Consider the following 13,487-nt stretch of genomic DNA (forward strand, 5'->3'; position numbering starts at 1 on the left):
GGATTCTTTTTTCATTTTGCTTTTCTGGTTGGGTGTTTTTTGCTTCTTCGTATTTCAAATCTTTGACTTGATTCTTGCGATCCTCTAGTCTGCTGTTGGTAGTCTATATCAGCCGTGGGCAAACTACGGCCCACGGGCAGGATCTGGCCCGTTTGAAATGAATAAAACTAAAAAAAAAAAAAAAGACCAAACCCTTTTATGTAATGTGTTTACTTTGAATTTATATTAGTTCACACAAACACTCCATCCATGCTTTTGTTCCGGCCCTCCGGTCCAGTTTAAGAACCCATTGTGGCCCACGAGTCAAAAAATTTGCCCACCCCTGGTCTATATAATATTCTTTATTTCAATCAGTGTATGCTTAATTTCTAGTTGGTCCTTTATCACAACATTGAGGGTCTCATTAGATTTCTTGGTCTCATTTAGTTTATTGGCGGTTTCTAGAAAATTCTTGAAAAACCTTATAACCGTGGTTTTGAACTCTATATCCAGTAGTTTGCTTTCCTCCATTTTAGGTCATTTGTGTCCTGTTTCTTTGTCTCGGCATTTTTTATGCTTCGCTGTGTTGATAGAGTGGCTTTCTGTGCTAAGTGTCCTATAGGGCCCAGTGGCTCAGCCTTCCCAATTACCTGAGGTAGACACTCTTGGTACACCCCCTTGTGGGCTTTGTGCACAGTCTTGTTGTAGGTAACACTGGGAGGAATTGACCTCCAGGCCAATTGGCTGTGAGAATCAGCTGTGTCTACACTGGGAGAACTTCTGTGCTGAAGACACCCTTCTGGGGCAAGACTTGCTTCAGTGGGGATTTGGTGCTCACTGAGCCTGCCCCTGAGTGTGTCCCCTATGTAACTGAGGAGTTATAATTGGATGGTCCCACTCTGACCACTGGGTACACTGGCTCTTGTATCTAAGGAGGTGCTAATCTAGCCTCTGCCTCTATATGCACTTTGAATAATTTTTTATTCTAATGGGTTAAATCTGAAAAAGAAACATCAATTGAGCTTTCAAGCTGTTAAAGTATATACTTTGGGGACATCCTGTCTATAGTATATATTGCTCTGTGTGTGGTACTCTGTCTTTTCGTGGTGCATTTTAATTTCAACAATGATTTTTAATGATTGTTGGGACAGATTAAAGTGCATTGCACCCTCTCTCTGATTCTGAAACTTCCATTCTCTGATGATCACTCTCATTGACTCTTCAAATTTTTTTTTTAATGGGTTAAAGGGTAATAAAAAAGCAGAGATCAGTTGAAACTGGGGCAGGAACACTGGAGAAAGATCCGAGAGAGCATCAAGGAGAATCCCCCCCCCACCACCATTTTTAATCCCATTTAGAAAATGGAAAACACTGATAAGACCAGGGATAAAATGGAGAGAGAGGAAGAGAGAGAAAAAAACATCAATGAGAGAGACATATTCATGGGCTGCCTCCTGCAAGCCCCCTACTGGGCATGTGCCCTGACCAGGAATCGAACCAATGACCTCTGGGTTCATGGGATGATGCTCAACCAACAGCTACACCGGCCAGGGCTCTTAGGAAATTTTATGTCAGCTGTTGGAAATGATTTTGAAGAAAGAAAATGCCAATAGATTATGCTTAGTCTGCTTAAATATAAAATGTATGTGGCTTCTATATTTCTTTACTTTTTAACATGCAGTTGGCATTTGAATATATTATTTAACCTCTATCCATTACTTTTTAACAGGCTGTTGGCATTTTGAGCATATTTTAACCTAAGGTGGAATTCATTCATTAATTGAGAAAGCATTTATTGAGTCCCTCAGTGTGCCAGGCTGTTATTAGACTTAGGATATATAAAGATAAGTAAGACAAGATATCCAGTCTTGGATTCCCTGCCCTTGAGGAGCTTATAGTTTGATGGGAGAGACAGGTTCATAAGCAGATACTTAAACCACAATATGGTAAGTGCAACAGCAGTGCTTTCTTTTTTTGGAAATACTTTATCCCTAAACAACTCATTCCCTTAGGGGACAGTGGGTTCCTCCTTTTCCCTTGGTATTCAAAAAGGGAAGAAAAACTTTGAAATATTTAGAGAAACTTCTCTAGTTTAGCCCAGCTGATTTTTGAGACAGGAGAGTTGTTTGCTATTTAAAACTACAGACCCTAAATCAGAAGCGATTATACAGGCCAGTCTTTAAGCTGTCACATTGATTTCAGCCCTATATAGTTGTCATTTTTGGCTTTCTTTTGTTCTTTTTTTAAAATACGTTTTTATTTATTTCAGGGAAGAAGGGAGAGGGAGAGGGAGAGAGAGATAGAGATAGAAATAGAAATACCAATGATGAGAGAGAGAATCACTGATTGGCTGCCTCCTGCATGTCCCACACTGGGAATCGAGCCCACAACCTGGCATGTGCCCTGACTGGGAATCGAACCCTGACCACCTGGTTCATAGGTCAGTGCTTAACTGCCAAGCCCTGCCAGCTGGGCTCTTTTGTTCTTTATTATTACTTTTTTAAACTTAGAATGGGACTTTGCAGATCTGTGGTAAAGTTACTTAAAGCCCTTCAGTTCTGCTTTTATACCAAAATTTAACTGGTAAACGAGCAGCTGAAAGTGATTGAGTACTACAGATCAATGGAACAGCTCTGAGTTGGAATTGGGGAGGCTGGCCCTAGAGGACACACCATCCTCATGCATGGGCCAGTCATTTTAGATACCCAAGGTAATTAGTAAACTGGTAATAAGATAAGTACTGTGCATTTTCTGTAGGCAGGACATTGTGTTGAACATTGTGAAGGCTATGAGAAGATACAGGACATCACATTTGTTAATTGCTAAAGGAATGGTATAAATCTATGCTGTAGGATTTTATAAAAGTATACTTACCTAGACTTCATGGGCAAGTTGAACTGGGCCTTGAAAGGATTGTTAGGGTTCAGATATGCAGAAGAGATTTTATACAGTTCTTAAAACTGAGGAAATGGCATAAGGAAAGACACATTGAGAAATATGCTTGGAAGGCCCAGGAATTGGAAGGTAGGTGAACTGTTTGGACCAAAGGGCTAAATTATAAAGGATATTGACTTCTAGGTAAAGATGTTTGATTTTATTCTTTATGCAGTGGTAAGCTAGTGAAAGTTTTCATCAGAGGAATAACTGAGATTTTTTCAGAGAAACCAATCTAACTACATTCTACTTAGCTCTTTGAGGTTACTTAGCTCTTTGATGCCTGGTGTTTGTATCCATGCATTAGAAAGAGTATCTGGCCCATGATAAATATTTAGGAAATAGGCTTCTTGAATGAATGTCTTGGATTTAATAGAAGAAAGATTATAAGTTACTTGACAGCAAGGACTCTGTTTTGTAGTCCTTTCAATATGGAAATAAAAATATGCGTGAAAAATTGTCAATAATTGTGAAAAATGGGTGGTTCAGGTGGAATTCTATAGGGTTGAGAAAAGGGAGAAATCCACATAGGCTCACGTTAAGTGTTGCTAGCATGTAAGGGTTTGTAGAGAGCTAGTTCATGCAGTGTTTTTATTTTATTGAAACTCTAATTTATATGTAAGTATAAAGAAGAATACATCGAATCACTGTATACTTATCACCTTGCTTCAACAATTATCCACATCTACCAGAGTTTTAAAAAATGTGTATTCTCCTCTCCTTTTGTTTTCTGCAGTAGTTTAAAGCAAACCCAGGCAATATATTATTTCTCGCCCAGAGTATAGGCATTTTAGGGTATAAATGTATTTCAGTCAAGAAAATTTTAAAAAGGGAAAGATTATATATATATAATCCATGTTCATTCTTTTCCCTCTTGTATCTCCTTGCACACTTCCTTGTATCCTCAGGGAACTTGTTATCCTGGTTGGAAAGCTAAGCTGTAGATGATGTGTAAATTGAGTTAGTAGGAAAATAGTGGAGATTGGATTTTGAAAAGTGAATTCTCACAGAATTGAGGTTGAATTGAAATGAATAGATCATTTGCACTACTGCTATTTCAAGAGCTGTAGGCAACACCAGGGATTGAAGGCAGAGATTAAGTTTTACTTAATGACTTGTGGGTACATGTGGTTCTCTCACTGAGTTCATCTGTATCACATGTTTCTAGATTGATGAATTAAATTTGTTTAAAACAAAATTCTTGAAGCCCTTGGTATTCTAGAGATTTATGCTACTGAGACATCAGGAATCTATGTGTTGGAAGATGGAGGTGGAAGTGGTGGGGAGAGGCCCAAGTAAAGAAGTTACAAGGATGCAAATCTAACTGAAACATCTCTTTTTCTTTTTTCTCTCCCTTTGGGAAGAGCTACAGTTGAATAGAGTGAACTATCGAGACCAGAAAGGAAATTTTAATGAGGTTAGAATTATAATGTTGATGCTTTTATCAAGTTTCATTGTGTAATTTTTATCAAATTACACTTTATTAGTTGTTTTAGCCCTGATTCCTTAGCTCGAGTGTGCTTAGCCTTGAAAATTCTACTTATTTTCAAGAGCCATTTCAAAGGCAATTTTTCATCCCTAGTTGAACTGCTTACCCTTTTCCCCACCTTTACAAGTAGTTCTCTTATGGAAGCTTAGTCCCAGCTACAAAGTTGAAGAAGAATGATGCCAAACACAGTAGGCTAAAGAGGTCCTATTGTAACAGAAGTGGGCATTTCCAGACAAATCTGTTAAAATGAAAGGCACTTTAATTGCTGCTTCTATAAGTCAAAACTTATCAAAAACACAGGTACTTTGACTTTAAAACAGCTTTCACATACCATTCACTGACTTAAAGTGTATAAATCAGTGGTTTTTAGTATGTTCACAGAATTGTGCAACCATCACCACAGTCACCTTTTCATCCCCACCTACACCCTCGTAAAAAAACTCCATATCTATTAATAGTCACTGCCATTTCCCCCCTCCTCCCTCATCCCCAAATATTACTGGTTTTAGACAACCCGTAATATTTCTGTCTCTGTCAATTTATCTGTCCTGGACAGTTCATATAAATGGAATCATAATATTGGTCTTTTGTGACTTCTTTTATTTAGCATAATGTTTTCAAGTCTCATTTATTTTGTAGCATTTCAGTACTTTATTTCTTTTTATTGTTGAATCCACTATATAGATATATCACATTCATTCATCAGTTGACGGACATTTGGGTGGTTTCTACTTTTTGGCTATTAGGAATAATGCTGTTACAAATATTTGTGTAGAAATTCTAAGGATGTATGTTTTCATTTCTCTAGCATAGGTAGGGATGGAATTGCAGGGTTACATGGTGACTCTCTGTTTAACCTTTTGAGGAACTGCCAAGCTGTTTTCCAAAGTAGCTGCACCATTTTACATTCCTATTAACAATGTAGGAGGGATCCATTGTTTACATACCCTTAACAACATTTGTTATTCCCCTTCTTTTTAAGATAGCCATCTTAGTGGGTGAGAAATTGTATCTCATTATGGTTTTGATTTTTATTTCTCCAATAGTTAATGACTGAGCATCTTTTCATATGCTTATTGGCCATTTGTATATCTTCTTTGGAGAGTGTGTACATATCCTTTGCACCGTTTTAAATTGGGTTCTGTATCTTTTTATTACTGAGTTTTAAGAGTAATTTATATATTCTGAATACAGGTTCTATAACATATAACTTGAAACATTTTTTTCAACATTTTGTGGATTTTCATTCTTTTGAAGATATTTTTTGCAGCAATATTGATTATATTTTACAAACTAATTTAAAAATATTCGACTGTGGGTCATTTACTTAGATTTGACTTAAACAAGAAAATTGGTAGGAATAGATTTCAGAGTTTACTGATACTCCCTACTAGATAAACAGGAACTTTTCTATGGAACAACTGTGTAATCTAGTTGTATAATATACCCTGTGTCTGCTACGGCATGTAAGTATTTAAATTTAGAGTAAAGAAGAAGAGTGAAGTTTTGTTTCTGTATGGTGTAAAATAGGGCCATGACCTAACTCTCCGTTTAAACTTATATTCATATCGCTTGATAGCGCTATTAGATATGTTAGCTATATGACAAATATATATAGTAAGTCCTCACTTAATGTCATCGATAAACGACTTTAAGCAAAAGGATGTACAATGAAACCAATTTTACCTTGGGCTAATTTTTATAAACAAGAGTTAAGTTCCTAGGACATCTCATCAATGTTATAAATAATCGATGATGAATGAAACAATGTTATTTGAGGACCTGCTGTATAAGATTCTTTCTATTTCCTTGCTGCTCAATTAGCAAAGGCCAGCAGCATAGGCACCACTTGGAACTACCTCTAGATCACTGACTCGGATCTGCATTTTACTGTGATCCTCTGGTGTTTGTACACTGAAGTTTGAGAAGAACAACTTTATGTGACTTATACTAACAAACACAAAACTTGAACTACGTGAAGACTTTACAGGCAGTGGAATCTGTTGAATTGATATTGCTAGAAAAAGTAATTTAAGTTATAACAAACATTTTGTATTTGTTAAATGTTTTATTGCCTTATGAGGACAATTTTGTTTCATTAAAAAGATAAATTCTGTTTACTCTTTGGGAGTGGTTTAGAAATGGACTGAATTCTGATTCTGGTAAGTAATCTTACCCAAATTGAGATATTTATAAATGCTTTATTGAAGTTTGTCATAATTTAAGTTGTTGATTGATAATATTCAGTTGCAAACAATCATTTATTTATCATTTAGTCAAACCCAAACCATCTGGTTTGGAGCCAGGAAACTCTTGGGATCCAAAATAGTTTTCACTCAAAATACTAGTATGTTTCAGATTGCTTATTTAAAAATATCTTGATCACATTGCTCTGCACCTAAACTATTACAATTCAGCATGAATTCCTATTTTTTCTGTGCCTGCTATTAAGAGATTACAGGTCTCTTTAAAATTATAGCAACTAAGATTGGCCCTTTAGGTCTTCTTAATGAATACTACCATGTTTTAATGCATGAGTACTTCCCATAATTTCCTTCTCTTAATAGCCATCTCAGAAGTATCACAGTGAATATGGCTACTTAAAAAAAAACACACACCCAACACACACAAAAACATTTTTATTTTAAGAAAAATTTCAGAGAGGGAGAGAAACATCAATGATGAGAGAGAATCACGGTCAGCTGCCTCCTGTATGCTCCCTACTGGGGATTGAGCTTGCAACCGGGGCATGTGCCCTGACTGGGAATCTGTGACCTCCTGGTTCATGGGTTAACACTCAAACACTGAGCAAAACCGGCCAGGCAAATATGGCTTCTTTTTATTCTTCTAAATGTTCTTAACACTATTTCTATGTTAAGTTATATAGTTGAAAATTAGTGTATTTGGATCATACTATTTTAAGTTCTACAACAATACTTTAACTGAGTTAACACTTAGGGTACTATTATCTTGAGTTTTAAGAATTGTCCATTTAACAAATATGTATTTTGAGAAATCATAAAAATTTTCCATTATGAATTCAGTTTCAGAAATTTAATTTTTTCTCCAAATTAAATTTTTCTTAATTGAGAATTATATAATACAACACTTACCTGTTTTTTAGGTAAAGGTAAGTTCATTTAATATTATTGCTTAATATCCTTAATTTTATCTAAGATGCCTGGTAGTAGTTATTTTTGACTTTGTTTTCTATTTTCATTGTCTTTCTCTAAGGATAAAAATATAAGACATTAAAAGGTGGAGATACAAAATTTTTGAAAGTGCACTTATTGCATTGTGGGAACATTTGTAAGGGGCATGTAAACCAGAAAAAGTGCTGGAATTAAATTTTTCAAAAGTGCTTGATATATATTATTATGCACTCAAAGTTTAAATCAACGAAGTTACCAATCTAAAATTAAATATGATTTTATTGGTCTTCGGCATGTAACTTAGCATAGACTAGTCAAAACATAGTAACTTATTCAGCTTGTTATATTTTTTGCAATAACTTGTATTTAATACTTATAGCATATCTAACACTCTTTAATGAAACAACTGATAGAGCAAAATATACAGCCATAGCCGAAACCGGTTTGGCTCAGTGGATAGAGCGTCGGCCTGCGGACTGAAAGGTCCCAGGTTCGATTCCGGTCAAGGGCATGTACCTGGGTTGCGGGCACATCCCCAGTGGGAGATGTGCAGGAGGCAGCTGATCGATGTTTCTCTCTCATCGATGTTTCTAACTCTCTATCTCTCTCCCTTCCTCTCTGTGAAAAATCAATAAAATATATTAAAAAAAAAAATATATACAGCCATATCTCATCCTATTGCATTTCACTTTATTGCGCTTTGCAGATACTATGGTTTTTACAAATTGAAGGTTTGTGGCAACCCTGCATCAAGCAAGTCTGTTGGTGCCATCTTTCCAACAGCATTTGCTCACTTTGTGTCTCTGTGTCACATTTTGATAATTATCTAATATTTCAGACTTTTTCATTATTATATTTGTTATGGTGATCTGTGATCATTGATTTTTGATATTACTATTAAAATTCTTTTTGAGTGCCACGAACCATGCCAATATGATAATGAATTTAATAGATAAATGTTTGTGTTCTGACTACTCCACCAACTGACTGTTCCCCTATCTCTCCTTCTCCTGGGCCTCCCTTGTTCCCTGAGACTCAACAGTATTGAAACTAGACCAGTTAATAACCCATTAATGACCTCTAAGTATTCAAGTGAAAGGAACAGTCACAGGTCCCTCACTTTAAATCAAAAGCTAGAAGGCATGTCGAAAGCTGAGTTAAGTTGAAAGTGAGACCTCTTTGCCAGTTAGCCAAGTTATGAATGCAAAGGAAAAGTTCTTGAAGGAAATTAAAAGTTCTCCAGTGAACACAAATTATAAGAAAGTAAAACAGCCTTAAATGCTGATAGGGAGAAGTTTTAGTGGCTTGGATAGAAGATCAGACCAGCCACAATGCTCCCTTAAGTGAAAGCCTAATCCAGAGCAAGGCCTTAACTTTCTTTAATGAAGAGAAAGAGAGAGGTGAGGAAGCTGCAAAGAAAAGTTTGAAGCTAGCACAATTTGGTTCGTAAAGTTTAAGGAAAGAAGCTGTCTCCATAACATAAAGGGCTGATGTAGAAGCTGCAACAAGTTTTCTGGAAGACCTAGCTAAGATGATGAAGGTTGCTACATTGAACAACAGATTTTTAATGTAGACAAAACAGCCTTATATTGGAAGAAGATGCCATCTAGGACTTTCATAGCTAGAGAGAAGTCAATGCCTTTTGCCTTATTTTAAGAAATTGCCAGTCACCCCAACCTTCAGCAACTACCACCCTAATCAAGAAGCAGCCATCAACATCAAGTCAAGGCCCTCTGCCAGCCAAAAGATTACGACTTGCTGAAGGCTCAGATGATGGTTAGTATTTTTTAGCAAGATATATTTTTAAGTTAAGGTATGTGCATTGTTTTTATAGACATAACACTATTGCACACTTAATAAACTATAGTATATTATCATAACTTTTATATGCACAGGAAACAAAAAAAATCATGTAACCTGCTTTATTGTGATAATAGCTTTATTGCAGTGATCTGGAACCAAACCAATGTTTCTGAGGTATATCTGTATATAGTAAATATAATAGACAACTTATCATTTACTAATCTCAGAAATGAACATAAATAGACATGACATAAAAGAAAATGAAGTCTGTGAACAGACATGGAAAATGTTCTATATAACTAGGTATAAAGGTAATATAAATTAAAATTCAAAGATTGATTCCAGTGCTAGAAAGAATACTATAAAATTAGAACTTTTGAAATATTTTATAATTCCTTTGAAAGTGAATTAAAGGTGTGTTAAGCTATCACACGTTTGTGATTCTGTTTTAAGGTTGGCATTTTTTTGTTACGTGTTCATTGAAGTATAATTTATATACAAATAAAATACACCCTTTTTAGTATATAGTTCTATAACTTTTGACAGTTATATACTATAACTTAACTGTAATCAACCCGTCTTCCAATACACACTCCCTGGCAATCATTGGTCTGTTATCTGTCCTTAACAGTTTTTAGGCACTAATTCTAATAGTGAAAATTCAGAAACAGTGTGTATGTCCATTAACAGGAAAGTGTTCATATAAATTAGATGTCCATTAACAGGGAAGTGTTTATGTAAATTATGACATGCCTCCTTATTTGAACTTTCACCATAAAGATATTAAGATAGTAACTATGTAGTTCATGTAGTAACATAACATGAAAAAAATGACCAAGATGTAAGAGAAAAGCGTGCAGTAGTTGTATATGTACTGATTACAACTTTATCAACGCATACTATGTAAAAGAGACTTGGAGATATGAAACAAAAATTATGGTTGCTTTAAAATTTGTTTGTTTTTTTAAGCCTCTGTTTTCTAAACTTCTAAGTAATGCTATAATTTAGAATTTTTTTAGGGTTTCCAGGGCATGAAAGTCATGGTTTGATATACTTACGTTGTTAGAATATTAACTAGATGCCCTCAATTAAGAAGATCCCCTTCTTAAGATTTTACTTTTTAAACATTTGTATCTTCAGAGGCTAAGTTTGAATCACTTCTTGTGATATAAAGTATTAAAAATGTAACAGTCTATCTCAGCTTTAACAGTGTGCTAACTGCTATCTGGGATATAAAGGAAATATAGGATCTGTGTACTTTAGTAATATCAACAGTTTAGGTAAGAAAACCTATTTCTGAAGCAGTGACATTATACTATTATAAGGTATTGCATAATATTATAATAGTAGATGCAATATGAATACCTACCAGAATGAGTTATACATTTATTTACCAGGTTTTCTCAACATGGCAAATCGATATAACTAAGGAGGCCTCTTTGAGCAGCTAAACTTCTTGGTAAAACTTGAAGGACAAGAAGTTAAAAAGATAATAGCATATTACAGGAAAAATTAAGAGCAGAGGTTTGGAGATGGGAGTGAGCAGACTGTTCCTGGTGTTGGGAAAGATACTTAGGATGGAGTGATGTGAAGCATAAGCAGAATATCTGTGTATGGATGGCAGGTATTAGTAATGTCTTTTTAAAAATATATATATATTTTATTGATTTTAGAGAGGAAGGGAGAGGGAAAGGGAGAGAGAGATAGAAACATCAATGATGAGAATCATTGATTGGCTGCCTCCTGCACACCCCCTACTGGACATCAAGCCCGCAACCCAGGCATGTGCCCTTGGCCGGAATTGAACCTGGGACCCTTCAGTCCACAGGCCGACACTCGATCCATTGAGCCAAACCAGCTAGGGCTGGTAATGTCTTTTGAATTAGGGCAGGTGTTGGCAAACTATGGCTCAGGGGTCAGATCTTGCTTGCTCCCTTTTTTTGGATTGCCTGAAAGTTAAGAAATGGTTTTTATATTTTTTTAATGGTTGGAGAAAAATCAGATGAAGAAGAATAATATTTTTTATGTGAAAATTACAGGAAAATCACACTTCAGTGTCCATAAGTAAAGTTTTGTTAGAAGAACACCATGTCCATTAATTTAACATACAGTAGTTCCCTCTTATCTGAAGTTTCACTTTCCATGGTTTCAATTATCCAAGATTAACCACGGCCTGAAAATATTAAATGGAAAATTCCATAAGAAACAATTCATGAGTTTTAAATTACACACTGTTCTGAGTAGTGGAATGAAATTTCTCACTGTCCCGCCTGGAACGTGAATCATTCCTTTGTCAGACATGTTCACACTGTATACACTTCTCACTTTGTCACTTAGTTGACTTTGGTAGCCACATTGCAGTGCTTGTATTCAAGTGACTCTTATTTTACTTAAATGGCTCCAAAGTGCAAAAGTAGTTTAAACATTATCATAGGTATATATGAATAGGAAAAAACAATATACTGTGTGGGGCAAAAGTAGGTTTACAGTTGTGAGGATGTGAAACATAGTTTATTGTATTATTATTTCTTAATTACTATATTATTTTTCATACGAACAACTGTCCTCGGTTTCAGGGATTCACTGAGGATCTTGGAATGTATCCTCTGTGGGTAAGAGGAACTACTGTATTGCCTATGGAGCCTTTTAGGCTTATGGCCTACAAAGCCTAAAACACTGCTTAGCCCTTTACAAAAAAACTTTGCCAACTCTTTGCCAATACTTCAGGCTAGATTCACAGTGCAGCATTCATAGTTGAGGTAATAAGAAATGAGGCTGGAAAGGTAGGGTAGGAAGAACTGTTTTTCAGTCTTTATTTATTTATTTTTTTAAAAATATATTTTATTGACTTTTTACAGAGGAAGGGAGAGAGATAGAGAGTTAGAAACATCGATGAGAGAGAAACATCGATCAGCTGCCTCCCGCACATCCAGCTCTCTGCCCCAGGAGCCATGCCCACGAGAACTGTGAGTGGCTTCGAGGGACAATGCCACCGTTACAGACTTCCATTTACAATTTTTTTCTTTTTTTTTTTAAAAAATATATTTTATTGATTTTTTTACAGAGAGGAAAGGAGAGGGATAGAGAGTTCGAAACATTGATGAGAGAGAAACATGGATCAGCTGCCTCCTGCACACCTCCTACTGGGGATGTGCCTGCAACCAAGGTACATGCCCTTGACCGGAATTGAACCTGGGACCTTTGAGTCCTCAGGCCGACACTCTATCCACTGAACCAAAACGGTTAGGGCTGGTTTTCCGTCTTTACAGTCCATTTCCCATAGTATTATCTTATGTGTATTCCCACTAATCACAATTAAGCTTTACTTCATATACCATGACTTCCTCATAGATTTCTTCCTTATTGCCCTCCCACAGATGGTGCGTTGAGAATCAATGCTGTAGAATTTCTAAAGCCATCTTAAAAAATTTTCAGCTATTTCCTTACAGGAATCATGAAAGCTTTAGAGTTGGAAAGTAATGTGATTGGTGAGAGTTTTATTATGCGGTTTGACTAGGTACTAGAGGTCCAGTATACGAAATTCGTGCACTGGTAGGGTCCCTAGCAGCCACTGGCTGCTGGCTGGTTACTCCCTCCCTTCCCCTGGCTAGCCTTGCCCCCTGGTCAAACTCCTGGACAACTCCTGGTCGAGGGGACAATTTGCATACTATTTTATTATATAGGACTAGAGGCCCGGTGCACAAAAATTTGTGCACTCGGGGGGTAGGGGGGGTCCCTCAGCCCGGCCTGTGCCCTCTCGCAGTCTGGGACCCCTTGGGAGATAACGCCCTGCTGGCTTAGGCCTGCTCCCGGGTGGCAGAGGGCAGGCCCATTCCCTAGGTGCAGCCGCTGGTTGGGTTCAGAGCAGGGCCGATTGGGGAGTTGGGGCACCGCCCCCTGTCACACACACAGCCCCAGGGCGATCAGGGGGTTTCGGCGCTGCCCCCTGTCATCCTGGTCCTGGTGCCGGGAGGCCTCTCGGTTCCGCTGATCCCGGTGCTGGGAGGCATATTACCCTTTTACTATATAGAGAAGAGGCCTGGTGCACGGGTGGGGGCCGGCTGGTTTGCCCTGAAGGGTGTCCTGGATCAAGGTGGGGTTCCCACTGGGGGGCCTGGCCAGCCTGGGTG

At 37.0% G+C, this 13,487-nt stretch overlaps 1 protein-coding gene and 1 long non-coding RNA gene across 2 annotated transcripts in view; both read left to right on the plus strand.

Annotated features, from left to right (window-relative positions):
• The window catches only part of FEM1C (fem-1 homolog c (C. elegans)), a gene marked incomplete at its 3' end in the record, with an annotated part of 32,705 nt that overhangs the window by 3,879 nt on the left and 15,339 nt on the right, over positions 1-13,487 (plus strand). The gene's annotated exons all lie outside the window — the stretch shown is intronic.
• On the plus strand, positions 2,483-4,399 carry LOC107181766. The gene is made up of 2 exons (XR_001512467.1): positions 2,483-3,003; positions 4,082-4,399. It is a non-coding gene; the product is annotated as an uncharacterized LOC107181766 (long non-coding RNA).

This window comes from Myotis davidii, unplaced genomic scaffold (genome assembly GCF_000327345.1).
Source record: "Myotis davidii unplaced genomic scaffold, ASM32734v1 scaffold130, whole genome shotgun sequence".
Taxonomy (NCBI): domain Eukaryota; kingdom Metazoa; phylum Chordata; class Mammalia; order Chiroptera; family Vespertilionidae; genus Myotis; species Myotis davidii.